The following is a 13,098-nucleotide window of genomic DNA, read 5'->3' on the forward strand; positions in this document are numbered from 1 at the left end:
TCTGTGTAAAAATATGTAATTGTTTATTCCTATTTTTTAAATTTTTTATTTTTTAAATTTTTTTCTTCATATTCTATAGGGATTTAAAGTTTAATGCTTCAATACTTGATGGATAACACCTGTTCCATGTTATGTCTAAGATGTTTGATATTCAAATGGATAGTGAGGTTAAGCTCAACTGCCTATACTGTATAGTAATAATAATAAGCTTCTCCTCTGGAGGGTTAACAACTTAAGTTTGCAGATCAAAAATCAAAGAAAAAGAAGGGCTGCAAGGACAGACAACATTTTGGCCCTAGCTTTTCAAGGTCAGTGAGGACTCAGGACATAGGAGATCTTACACTGTAATATCATATAACTCAGTTGTGTCCCAAATTTTCTGATCAAGGAGATTATGGGGCCACAGAGAAAAGTGACAATGATGTAGAGTATGCCTAAGGAGAGTCACATGGAGAGAAAACATTCTCTCAGGCTTTCACAGAGAGCAAATTAGTCAAGCAATGGCTGTGACTCATCCACATGGCTGACACTCACAAAGGATCTACAAACTGCAGTACAGGGTTACAGCATAAATCCTGATAGGAGTTGACTGACCTTATGAGATACAGAAGTTACATTTCTTGTTATATAGGTCTTGCTTTATCTTGGTCTTAACCATCCAGCAGGAAAATATAAAAACGAAGTATAAAAAGTAAAGCCATATTAATATGCCAAGCTATAAGAGGCTCAAGTCAATAACTTCTGACATTGCCAGTCTTATGGATAACCCACTACTATTATGGACTACTGGACTATATTGGATTATTTTGCTGAATTCACGCACCTACAATATTTACATGGCAATGGAATACCCATCTATGACAAAACTAGACAAAAAAGGGGGATACAAATGAAGGATCATTTTGTATTTGTATATTCAAAATAGGATAGATATACAGCTATTTTCTCTTAATTAAATGAATAGAAAGATTTATACTAATAGTGTTTGTGGACAAGATATCATGTCTGCATCTTACACTATGAACAACCACTAAGAAGATAACAATATGCAGTGTATCAATTATTGAAACTGTCCTACTAATCGGTTTTGAAACTGTCTCATTGCTATTTGTTTCTCAATAAAATTATTTTTTAAAAAAAAAAAAAGGGGGCTAAAAATCTTGTGCCCTGGGAACCCTCTTGGTGCTGGGCAAAATGGGAGGGTTTGTCACATAGATACATAATATGGGCCTTAATTATATAGGACAGTTTCTTCCACTTTCACAGTATCCATTGTACCTTTCAGATTTTATTTACTATGGGATGAGGGAAAAGAGAAAAGAAAGAAGAAAGAGAAAAATACACACACATATACACATACACACACATACAATATCTAGGATAATTGTACTACTAATTTCTGTTGGTTTGTTGAAGGGAACAGTTGGTGCCTAATTTTTTTGACTAATCTTACATGCTCGTATCTGGTAATCTGAACAATACTTTGAAGTCAACAATATGCAATAACACAACGACTGCTGAATTCCTATCATCTTGGTTTTTTTGAAATTCTATATCGTGTCTAATGTTTTTATATTCTCTTTAAAATAAAAATATGCCAGACAAGTGGGGAAGAGCCTGAACAGCACATTGATACCACTTTCAAATTTGAAAACTATGATTCTTGATTGAGTCTGTGGCCCTGGTCCAGAAAGCAGCTCTTCTGGCACACACAGATGTCACCTGACAGCTCAAGCTGTCCAGGACATCACTTACGCTATTATTCTATATTCTCCGAGGCCCCACTGAAAGGCTACCGACAGAGTGATTTCAACACATCAAGTTCTGAGCATACTGCAAAGACTGGCCACATAGTCGTTGACTGGCTGGGCTGGTATTTTTATGGCGGATCTACCTAGCTTTTTCATTCTTATACTGTATAAGACTCAAGTTGACAAAGGAGTGCTCATAAGTGAACTAAAAGCAATTTACAAAATGGCTGTAGGGCACAGAGCAGGAGCCTCTGTGTGGAGTCAGCACAGGTCCTCCTGCAAGGAGACTGTGTCTTCCAGGCCTGGTTGGCACAGACAACCATGACCCCCAGGGACCACGGGACCCACAGTGCAGAAAGGTCTTCACCACCACCTTCTTCATTGTTCCATCTGCTTTGAGCTGACTGCTCTGCTCCTGGTGTTGGCAGGAGCCCTGCTTCAGGGGCAACCCACCTCCCACCCACTGCTCTGGCCTTGGCCTTCTAGCTAGGTGTCAGCAGCTTACCTTGGTCCCAGCAAGGCTCTACCCAGGTTACAAAGACCTGTTTGCCAACACAGAGAGCCTCCTGTGGTTGTCCTTGCTGCCTGCTGCCCACCTGGTGAAAACAGAATAGACCTTAAAATCAAGCTGCGCTTTCAGGAGCTAGAGGTAACAGAGGTCTTAGTTTTCCTACAATGCCCATTTCTCAGTGCCATATAGATTCACAATTCATTAACTTATTGTTAAAAAACATGTATTGAGAATCTCGTACATACCAGCAATAAGCAGAAATAGAAACAGCAGGGGATAAGATAGGCAAGTTCTTTGCTTATGGTACTTAAGTGATTGAGAGGGAAAAAGAGATAATAAATAGAAAGCAAATAGATGAATATTTCAAAAAGTGGCAAGCATCAGGAAGACACTGCCAAAGGTGGTGCAATCTTTATGGGGAGGGGCTTCACCTTTAAGGACCTCCTCACCCAAAGCATAATCTACCACTAACGCCCCCAAACCCCCAAACCGTGCTACCCTGCCCCCTGCTGAGCATGGTCTGCAGGACTCGCTGTGCTGTCCTGCGGTTGCTGCAGTTCCAGTTTCATCTCTGTGCCCATTTCCCTTTGCCAGCAGAGTGACCCACAGTCTTAGCGGGTGGCGTGTTACCAACTGAACTTGTCTTGATAAAATCCCTGGGCTCTGGATCCGCCAGTAAGAAGCCCTTGGCTTTCCCCCACCCCGCCCCATTTATCTTGTCAACTGGTGCTAGTCCTTCAGAACACAGCTCGTGTGTCTCCCCCGAAAAGCCCTCCCTGGTCCCTGCAATCTGTGTCCCAGCAGTGAGAAGCAATAAATGCCAGGTGGGCGTGGCTGAGCCTTATTCATTTGTCACTGAGCACAGCGTCTGAGACGCAGGCAGGGCTCAAAAAACACTCACTGAATGCATGCGTGAATACATGAATGTGTCTGGAGCTCAGCGGGCCAGCCTAGACCTGATAACCCCGGTCTCTCAGCTCACTGAATAACCCAGAAGTTCGCAATGCAAGACAAAGTAAGCTTGTTTTCCCACAAATCGTATCACACACAGCAAAAGTAGGAAAGGTATCTCTTGAGCTGCTCGAATTGGCTTTCCTAGCAGTCAGAAGTGCAACTGTTTTAGTCAAAGCCAAACACCACCACCCCCAGTAGGCTATTTATTTATTTATTCATTTATTTATTTTTAAGCATCTATTGATCTTTAAGAAAAGAAGAATTTAACAAAAGTGCTGCTTCTTGCTTCTGTCTCCCGGCCTGAACTCTCTCCAAGTATTTCCAGCTATCTTGTGAAATTTCACTGTCAGTTAGCCAGCGATGGCGACCCCTGTAGCTCACCCACTGGCTTTGCCGGGGGAGCTAATTTCACAGATACCGCTAGACAAGATTTACCTCTGACAGACTGAAACTCCAAGTCCCCCGTGCAGCTAGGACTCCCGCGGTGGTGCAGGAGGGGAGGCAACCCCGAAGGTACATCCCAACAAGCCCTGCCTCGAGGCCAAGGCCCTTGGCGTCTCCCACACACTCTGCCTGCTGAGCAGAGAGCAGGGCTCCATGTTGTTCGAGGAATAACAGGAATGTCAGAGAGTCAGCCATGTGGTGGGAGCTAAGAAATCCTTGCAAATCTCTGGAAATGAGAACTTGATCACAATACCCTTTCAAAAACCTGCCCTCCCTTATCCTGTCTGCTGAAATTGTTACTTAAAACACCTATACACAGAAACGGCATCCTATTCAGGGGAGCTAAGCAACTTGAAAATGGGAATAGGAGATCTTACCACCAGGTGGCGCTATTGAAGACATTGCTTTGTCTTCATTAAAACAGACCTAACATTTGAGGGACTCAGGTCAAGAACGCAGAAGGAGGCCAGTATGTCCCAGGTTTAATTATTTAAAAGTAGAGTCAATCTAAAACACAAAGTCCATAAAATATGTTTCCTTGAAAAACAATTTGAAATAGAGGCCAGGAGCTGATTTAGAAATCTGAGCTCCTTACAGCAGTAGGTAGAGCCAAATGGTCCAAGGAGTCAGGCCCATCCTGGTACCTGCAGCCCTTCCACCCTGTGAAAGCTTCACACACCTGCTTTCTGCTCTGTTCTATGCTGTGCCCTCAGCCTTCGGCCATCCTCAGACCAGATGGGAGGGTCGGCCCCTGTGTGCTACGAAGATTTGGGGACTAGAAGGGACTTGAAGAGTTCTGGCGACCCACAGTATACCCTATAACATGGTTCATCTGAACTTTCTGTAAAAGACCAGACAGCAACTATATTGGGCTTTGTTGGGCAATGCATTTACTGTCACAACTATCCCACTCTGCCATTGTATCACAATAACACATGAGTGGGTGTGAATGTGTCCCAATAGAACTTGGTGTACCAAAGCTGGCAGCAAGCTGGATTTGGTTTGCAGACACCTCGCCTAGAAGCTGGGGCTTGAACTGCCAAAAAATGAAGGGCTTCTAACTAATTGTGAGTTCCAGATTGTTGAATTATTTTCAGTATATATTCCAAATATTATATGGGTATCTTTATACTTAAAAAAAAATGAGTGGCTGTTTATCTGACATTCAAATTTATGTATACATCAAGGACTTTTTTATTTTTTAAATCTACCTCCCTAGATAAGGTGGCAACTCTGAGCAGGGCCCTCCCATGGGCCCTGTGGACTCGCCACCCCAGTGACAGGGAGGCCTCAGCAGGAGAAAGGCCAGGGGGGCCCTTCAAAGCACAGGATCTAGGTCAGGGCAGGCTGTGTTTTCCTCGGTCTGAGGGTAGGACTGGTTTTTAAATGGCAGTTTTTATACTCTCAACAAATAAACACAACGTGTGATTTTTTTGCCATTTAAACAGCTTATTTTGTACAGTTAGGGTGTTTATTTATTCAAAAATATTTACTTATCAAGTTCCTGCTATATGCTAGCCAGGGGGTGGAGCTGGACAATGGGGTTCAAACAAAGGAGAAAAGCACAGTCCCTGCCTTTGTGGGATTTTTGCAGGGGAAGAAACACCACACTGTTTCACATATTCACATACCCATAGAAATTATGAATTGGAAATCATATGAAGGTAAAAATAATATCCAGGAAGACAAACTGGGAGGCCAGGGAAGGCACAGTTGACCTTCAGCTTGAGCTGTGAAGGAGCTCTGTGGTGGCTGAATAAAGCCTGTGGGGCAAGGACTCCAGGCAGAAAGAACCTGCTGGCCACAGACGTGGAGGTGGGACCTAAGAGGGGCCCAGGTCAGTGGGAGGACAAAGGAGGTTCAGGAACCAAGGACAGCTTGACCAGTGTGCCTCCTCCTACCAGCTTGCTAAGTGATGGAGTCTGAGGCTTCTTTTTCTTTTTTTCTTTTTTCTTTTTTTTTTTTTTTTTTTTTTGGAAGAATTGGGAATTGAACTCAGGTCCTTGCACTTGCCAGGGAAGCGCTTATTCTATTGAGCTATCTCCCAAGCACAGAGGCTTCTTAATACATAGAAATAATAAATGTTTGAGGAGATGGGAATGCTAATTACTCTGATTGGATCGTTGTATGTTGAATGTCTGTATCAAAGTTCATAGTTGGCACAGTGGCATGGCAGAGGGGCATCACAGGGAAGAAACAACTCATGGTGGGCAGAAGGCAGCAAATGCAGCAAGCAGTGAGCAACAAGCAGCAACCACAGCTCCCCTCTTTCTGTCCCTTATATTCTAGCCAGGCTACCTACCCTTAGGGCAAGTAGCACTCACACAAAGGGTGAGGCACCCCTAATCCTAATGTCAAACCATGAATCAGGGCTGGCCAGATAGCTCAGCAGAGTAAAGTGCCTACTTAGGCAGGCGTAAGGACTGGGCTCAATCCTCTGCATGCTGTGCTGGCCCAGCCCCTGGGGTGCGTTGAGAAAGTGACTGAGACTGGGCATGGTGGCATGTGCCTGTAATCCCAGCACTTGAGAGACTGAAAACAAAATGATCACTGAGTCTAATTTGTGTAGTGAGACTATATAGACCCTGTACTAAATATACTTTAAAAAATCATGAATCAATCCCAGCATCACATCTTTAATGCCAGCAGTATACACTCTAGATCCATCCCCTGTAAGACTTTGGAGGACATCGAGATACAAGCCATAACATCACTGTAGTGGATCACACAGGAGAGGATGGTGGGAAGGGCAGGAGAAGAGGGGGGAAATACCAAGATCTCTTCTGGGCTCCTGGATTTTGAGAGATGAGAAGAATAGAAACTCAGGCCGAGGAAGAAAATGGATATCTCAGTTGACCTGTAAGGTTGGAGATGTTTTAGGTGCTGCTGCTATGCTGTGGATCTTAAGTATACCCGAAGGCCATGTGTTAAAGGTTGGATCCCCAGCCTAGAGCACTATTGGGAATTTGCAGAACTTTGAGAGGTGGGACTTAAGGGGAAACTGTAGGTCATTGGGGAGTGGAGCCCCAGGCCTTCCTCTTCTTTTGCTTTCCCCAGCTAGCATAATGTAAGTATGTTCTTCTACCACATCTTCCCACCATTATGCACTGTCCTATCACAGGCCCAAAAGCAATGGGGCCAACCAACCATGGGATAAAATCTCCAAAACTGTAAGTTAAGGGCTGGGGACATAGCTCAGCTCACAAGTGCTTGCCTAGCAAGAACAAGGTCCTGAGTTCAAACCTAAGTACCAAAAAACAAAAAATAGTAAATCAAAATAAGTCTTTTCTCTTTTTCAGTTGGTCATCTCAGGTTTTTTTTTTCTAGTAGTGGAAAGCTGGCTATAAGCACAGGTCATGTGAAGGAGAGGATATACCTGTCAGCAGCTCAGAAGGGAAGTCAAGGCTGGGAATGTAGGAAAGGATGGGAGGGGGCAACCTACGGAAAGCATTTATCCCCAGGATAACAGCTAGGGCTTTCACGGTGAAATGAGGAAGGGGTCTGAGACAAACGTGGAGGTACCTCAATGTCAAGAAACAAAAAAAAGGAAAACAAAAAAAGGGAAGTGCCCTGGAAACGAAAAGAAGGGAATGTCTCATAGAATTCCATTTTTAATGAATACTCAGGGCATCTTTTCCCTTGACAACTGGTGGGGCCCTTCCCTTCCCTGTTGGGCCCTCCTTTCCTCAATATCCTTGCAACATTTATGATGATAGAAAGATGAAGCTGAAAGGAAGAAGAAAGCAACTCCCAACCTCTCCAGACACTCATTCCCATAGTATCTACATACTTTCCTTGGAAGGGGTGAGTGAAAAGTTGAATGAGTGACTTTTGAATGAGTGAATGAAAATCTTCATCCTCCTCCCTCACTGGCTAGGAAGTAGATTCTGAATCTTCCAGAAGTGGAAAAAATAGCAGCCATTAAAAGAAAGAGATTGCTTGAGCAAAGCAGTGTGCAGTAGCATTTCTCAGCCAGAGATGGTCGCTCTCCAGTCAAGTCTTAGTCAAGCACAGGAGCTTGGGGGAGTCAGCCACGTGCTAAGCTCATCAAGGTGATAGGTGCGATGTGTTGCCTTGACTACCTACCAGGAAATCATGGGACTCCTGTGAATCACAGTGACATTTCTTAGTTCCTAGTAAATAACCTTGTGTTTTGACCTGTAACGATGTGAAATGCTAACAAAGCTGTGAGGAAATTAAAATACTTTGATGTAGTTTGCAGGCTGTCTTAGCAGACCCTGTCCAGGTGACAAAAGGTCGGCCAGACCCTGGGAAGAAACAAAGGAAGGAAAAGGTCTGGGAGGAAACAGCTGTGCAGTGAAATGCCAAAGTACAAGAGTTTATCTAGACCAAAGGGATGACTTTTACAAAGGAATTCCAAGCCATGGATCACTAACACCAAGTAATGGAGGTAACATGGAAATTGATGATCAAAAAAAGACATGGGCTCTGTTGCTGTACCAGAACAAATCCAGGTGTGTAGCAGCACTGCATGAACAGGTCTAGCATCTATAATTCAAAATCCGAAATAGTCCACAACCTGAAACTTTGTGAGCAGTGACAACCACACAAGTGAAGAATCCCACACCTGATCTCATGTAATGTGTCACAGTCGAAACACAAGCACACTAAAAGTATTGCATAAAATGATTTTCAAAGTTATATAAAATATGAATGAATTTTATTCTTATATTTGGGTCCCATCCTCCAGATGACTCACTGGGTTCATGCAAAATCCCCATATCTGAAAAAAAATGTGAATTCTGAAACATTTCTGGTCTCAAGCATTTTGGATAAAGTACACCCAATCTGTATGGCACATGAGGGGTTTTTAAAAATATTTTTTACATATACCACTTATTTTTTTTCTAGAAATCTGGCAACACTCTCATGGAAAGGATGAGGATTTCAGTTCAGCAGATAAGGAAAAAGAGAAAGGATCAGAGAACATCAGCAATCTGCCCAGTGGCCCACAGCAACCTGACCAGGTAATTATCAGAATCCAGGTCTCCTGAGCACCAGAGTGTTGATTATTCTAGCACGAAAACATTCAGCACAATTTCAGATCATAAAAAGAGATCAATACAAGGCTCTAGTGGTCTCATAAAAATGTTCTGCCCATCTGTTAGCTGACTTCTATGGCCTGTACCTGTCTGTATCCTGCAACACTGTGAGTCTATAAACAGAAGCCATCAGTTAAGACATAGCAATAGAATTTCAAAGCATGTGTCATGTGGAAGGCTCACACTTTCCAAACCAAAATACTGGCTATTACTGCAACGCATAAAGTAAGGCAGCTTCAACGTCAATTTTTTTCTACTTATTATTGCTGCCCATTGCTAGGAGAGGAAACACACAGCCTGGCTGTCCTGTAGTGCAGCTCCCTCAGCAGAATCTGTGGAGCTGGGCAGAGTCAATAATACCTCATCTGCTCCTTTCTCCCAGGTCCTCTTTTTGGAGACCTGCAAAAATAGTTAACCATTAAACTTCCAGAAATCCAAGGCCGGCAAGATAGCTCAGCAAACTAAGTGCTTAGACAAGCGCAGGGACTGGGGTTTGATCCCCGGCACCACATGCCAAGCTGATCCTCTCCCCGGCATACTTGAGCCATCCACCAAGACTGGGCATGCTGGTACATGCCTATAATCCCAGCACTGAGGAGGCTCAAAACAGGAGGCTCATATGAATCCAAGCTGTGTAGTGAGACCCTGTACCAAATACATTACAAATAAGTAAACAAATAAATTTCCAGAAATTTCAAATAAAAGCTGCAACGTGAATACAGTGAGGATGTGAGGCTCAGCTAAGAAGTCTGGCCAGTATGAGGATGTAGGCTTAGATTCTAAATCCTCAAGGAAAAAGACCAGGTATGAGGATGGGTTAAGCTTCACGCCACTCTGCATCCCACTGAAACAAGCATAGTCATCCAACTATCAGTGCTGAGTGGTTAAACTGAACTGCCCTAAGGAGTGGTAAGATAGATAAAATGGAAAATATGGTCAGTCAACGTGGTCCAGCTTCTCCTATGGATAAATAAGAAAAAGATAGAAACCTGTAGAGAAATAGCTCACACTCCAGGATTGATACTGCCCAAAGCAGACTATCCAAAATGACCGTCCACATAGGAATTGGTGCTCAACATTAGCACGTACAGGGAAAGGCTAATTAAAACCATTGACAGACCACCCCAGACCTACTGGAAGAGCGACTGACTTCCCCAGATGGTATGGGGCCACCCAAAGTCTTGCACTCCATAAAATGGTGCTATTTGTATACATTGGTAAACTATGTAACAGTACCTACTACAGCCAAATAGGTATGTATTCCATGAACCAACAATGCTACTTCTTGGTATGAACCCACCATAAACACATATGTATTCACCAAAAAACATGAATTAAGTTGCTGATAATAGCTCCAAACTGGAAATTGCCTATCTTAGTTACTTTTCTCATGGTTGAGACAAAAATACCCAACACCCAAAGTTAGGAAGAAAGACTTATTTATTTAGCTTATAGTTTATAGAGGCTTCAGTTAATAGTTAGCTGGCTCCAAGGCACAGAGGAATGGCAGACAGCATCATGGAAGGAAAACAGCTCATGCTGGGCAGAAGGCAGCAAAGCAGCGTGGAAACAAAGCAGCAAGCAGAGTGTGCAGGTGACTACAGACGCCCCCGGGCTGTTCCTTGCATTCTAGCCAGGGCACACACTTTAAGGCAGGTAGCACTCCTACTTCCCAATATCCACATTCAGAACTATATCAAACCAATCAGTGGCCTAATTTAGTAATCACACACCATTACACCCAGCATCACATGCCCTAGATCCAGCCACATCTAGAAGAGCCCCACCTATGACTTTGAGGCTTTGAGGGGACATCCAGACACAAATCATAACATTGTCTGTATCTTATCAGTAGCAGAATAGATAAACAATGGCATATTTACCCAATTGAGTGTTATACACAATGAAATGAATAAACTACAACTCTCTGAGTGGTTCTTACCAACATAATGTTTTGCAAAAGAAGCCAGTGCTATAGGGTTGCAGTTTTTTAAAGTTCAAAAATAGACAACCCTATTCTATGGTATAAGAAACCAGTATGGTTTGGTATAAACTTTGCAGGAATAATAACCATGAGGAGGGCTGCTGGGGTCTTGGTCATGTCTTGTTTTTTTCTCTTTTTTAAAATTTATTTATTTATTTAGTACATGTTCTCACTACACAGCTCAGACTCATAGTGATCCTCCTCTCTCAGCCTCCCCAGCACTAGGATTACAGGCATAGGCCACCATGCTCAGTTTTGGTGGGCAACACAGCAGCATGGTATATGGTACCAGGGATCAAACCCAGGTCTTGTGCTTGCCAAGCAGGTGCTTAGTTGTTTCTTTTTTTATTTATTTTTTAGGACAGGGTCTACAGAGTCTATAGGGTCTCACTGCACAGATTGGTCTTTTAGTGACCCTCCTATTTACAGCTTCCCAAGTGCTGGGATTACAGGCGCATGCTACCACGCCTAGTCTCAGTCACCATCTCAGCATGCTCCGGGGGTGGGGCAGGCACAGCAGGATGGGGGATTGAACTCCCGGCCCCTGTATCAGCCTAAGCAGGTGCTTTAATCTGCTGAGCTATTTGGCTAGCCCTTAAAAGTTGAGAAAAAAAAAATTTTTTGGCTGGTTCAGGCTGACTTAAGGGTGGGTCTGGTAGGACATGGGGAGCTGGGGATCGAACCATGGTCCCCTGCACCTGACTGAGTTTGCCCCAGAAGATGCTTAAACAACTGAACTAACCCACAAGTCCCTGTTTCTTGAAATGGGTGTTTGTTACATAAGTGGGTCTTGCTTAACAACATCTTTCTATCTCTGTATTTATGGTTTGTGTTCCTGAGTATATTTTATACATCCATTAAAAAAAATTTAAGGGGAAAAAAGGCACATTTATCAAAATTCATAATTCTGCTCTTTCACCCAAGATTTAGCTAAGGAAATGCAAAAGGAACACAAAATTTCCCCTTTCTTCTGTTATGTCCTATTCCACATACTATTTTAGTAGACTTTTCTCTTTTCCCTTCTCCTTTATCTAGTTCTGACTTAGATCCTGACTTGTTTGGAGGTGTGATCACAAGGAAGGCTTGAGACCCAGACTGTATTAGAAGCGTGCATCTGTGGTGGAAGTGTGGGTCAAGCTGCACCGTGTGTGTTGTGGGGAGAGGATTGGGTCACAGGGGCCAAAATCCCATAGGCTTTGCTTTGGACAGTGGTGCCACTTACTATTGCTAGCATTCAGTAGGGACAAACTTATAGCTCAGACTGATATCAGGAGCAGCAGCTCTGGAGGTAAAGAAGGATGAATTAGAGCCAAAGAGATAGGCAAGGAACCTATTTTAATGGTTCAGGCAAAAAATAACATGAAAACAGTGCCTAATTCTTTCCAACTTATTGGAATACAAGTGATGGCATAGTGACAGATACAAATGTCAGAAAATCATGAAGATAAAGATGACCAGAGTTGTGGGAAAGAGGTAGCCAAGGGGAAGAGAGGACCAGGCGTCAGTTATTAATCATAACTAAGTCAATCCGGTATTTACCATAGTATGGATACCATCAGGACCTATTAAGAGCTTCAAGCAATTTAATTTCCTCTGTGATTGGCAAAGCAAGCTTTGATAATCTAAAAAGAAAAATCACATTTTGTTTTTCTAGAGGAGTTTTTGTTCTTTACTCCTTAAGCAAACATTGATTTATTTCCTCTTTTCTGGGCAAAGATTCCTGGAGTTTAACTACTCTGGCTGAAACAACTCTTTTTGTGCTTCAAAGTCTTAGCAGCCAGCTTGTAGGAAGAGAGTATTTTAGTCTCTTGTAGCTGCAAAGACAGGCAAATCCAAGGTAAAGAAAGGACTGCCACCCCACCCCCTGGGCTTAGAACCACTGGAAACCGGAGCTCAAACTTTATAAATAGAGGCAGGATCAGGAACATCATGCTCAGAAAACCACTCAATGCTGCAGCCAGTAGATGTCCATTTTTGGATAACCTGAGTCAACAAATCCCATCAAGGTCAAAACCTAAGGACGTTGTAGGTGTGGCAGAACTGAATGACCATGGTGTACAACTGTAGCCAGCATGGCTAAGCAAGCTCAGGAGACCAGGAGTCTAGGAAACCCATAGAGAAATCAGTAATGGGAGACAGACTGGGTGGGGTGGTGGGCTGCAGCCCACTTCCCTGCTTCTTACAGTAGGGGTGATGGTTGGCTGGAGAACCACCAGGCCCACGAGGTCTGGAGGCCAAGCCATCTCTGGGTGGGAGCTGATGAAATCACTGGGGCACCCAGTGGAGTCTGGGAATGGGGACAGCATCTTTTGTATGCTAAAGATAAGCCCTTCTTCTAGCTTGTGACTTCTGTACCTATTTCGGTCTGGCAGCAGAGGCATGGTTTAGGTA

This window comes from Octodon degus, unplaced genomic scaffold (assembly GCF_000260255.1).
Source record: "Octodon degus isolate 3935 unplaced genomic scaffold, OctDeg1.0 scaffold00007, whole genome shotgun sequence".
Lineage (NCBI taxonomy): Eukaryota > Metazoa > Chordata > Mammalia > Rodentia > Octodontidae > Octodon > Octodon degus.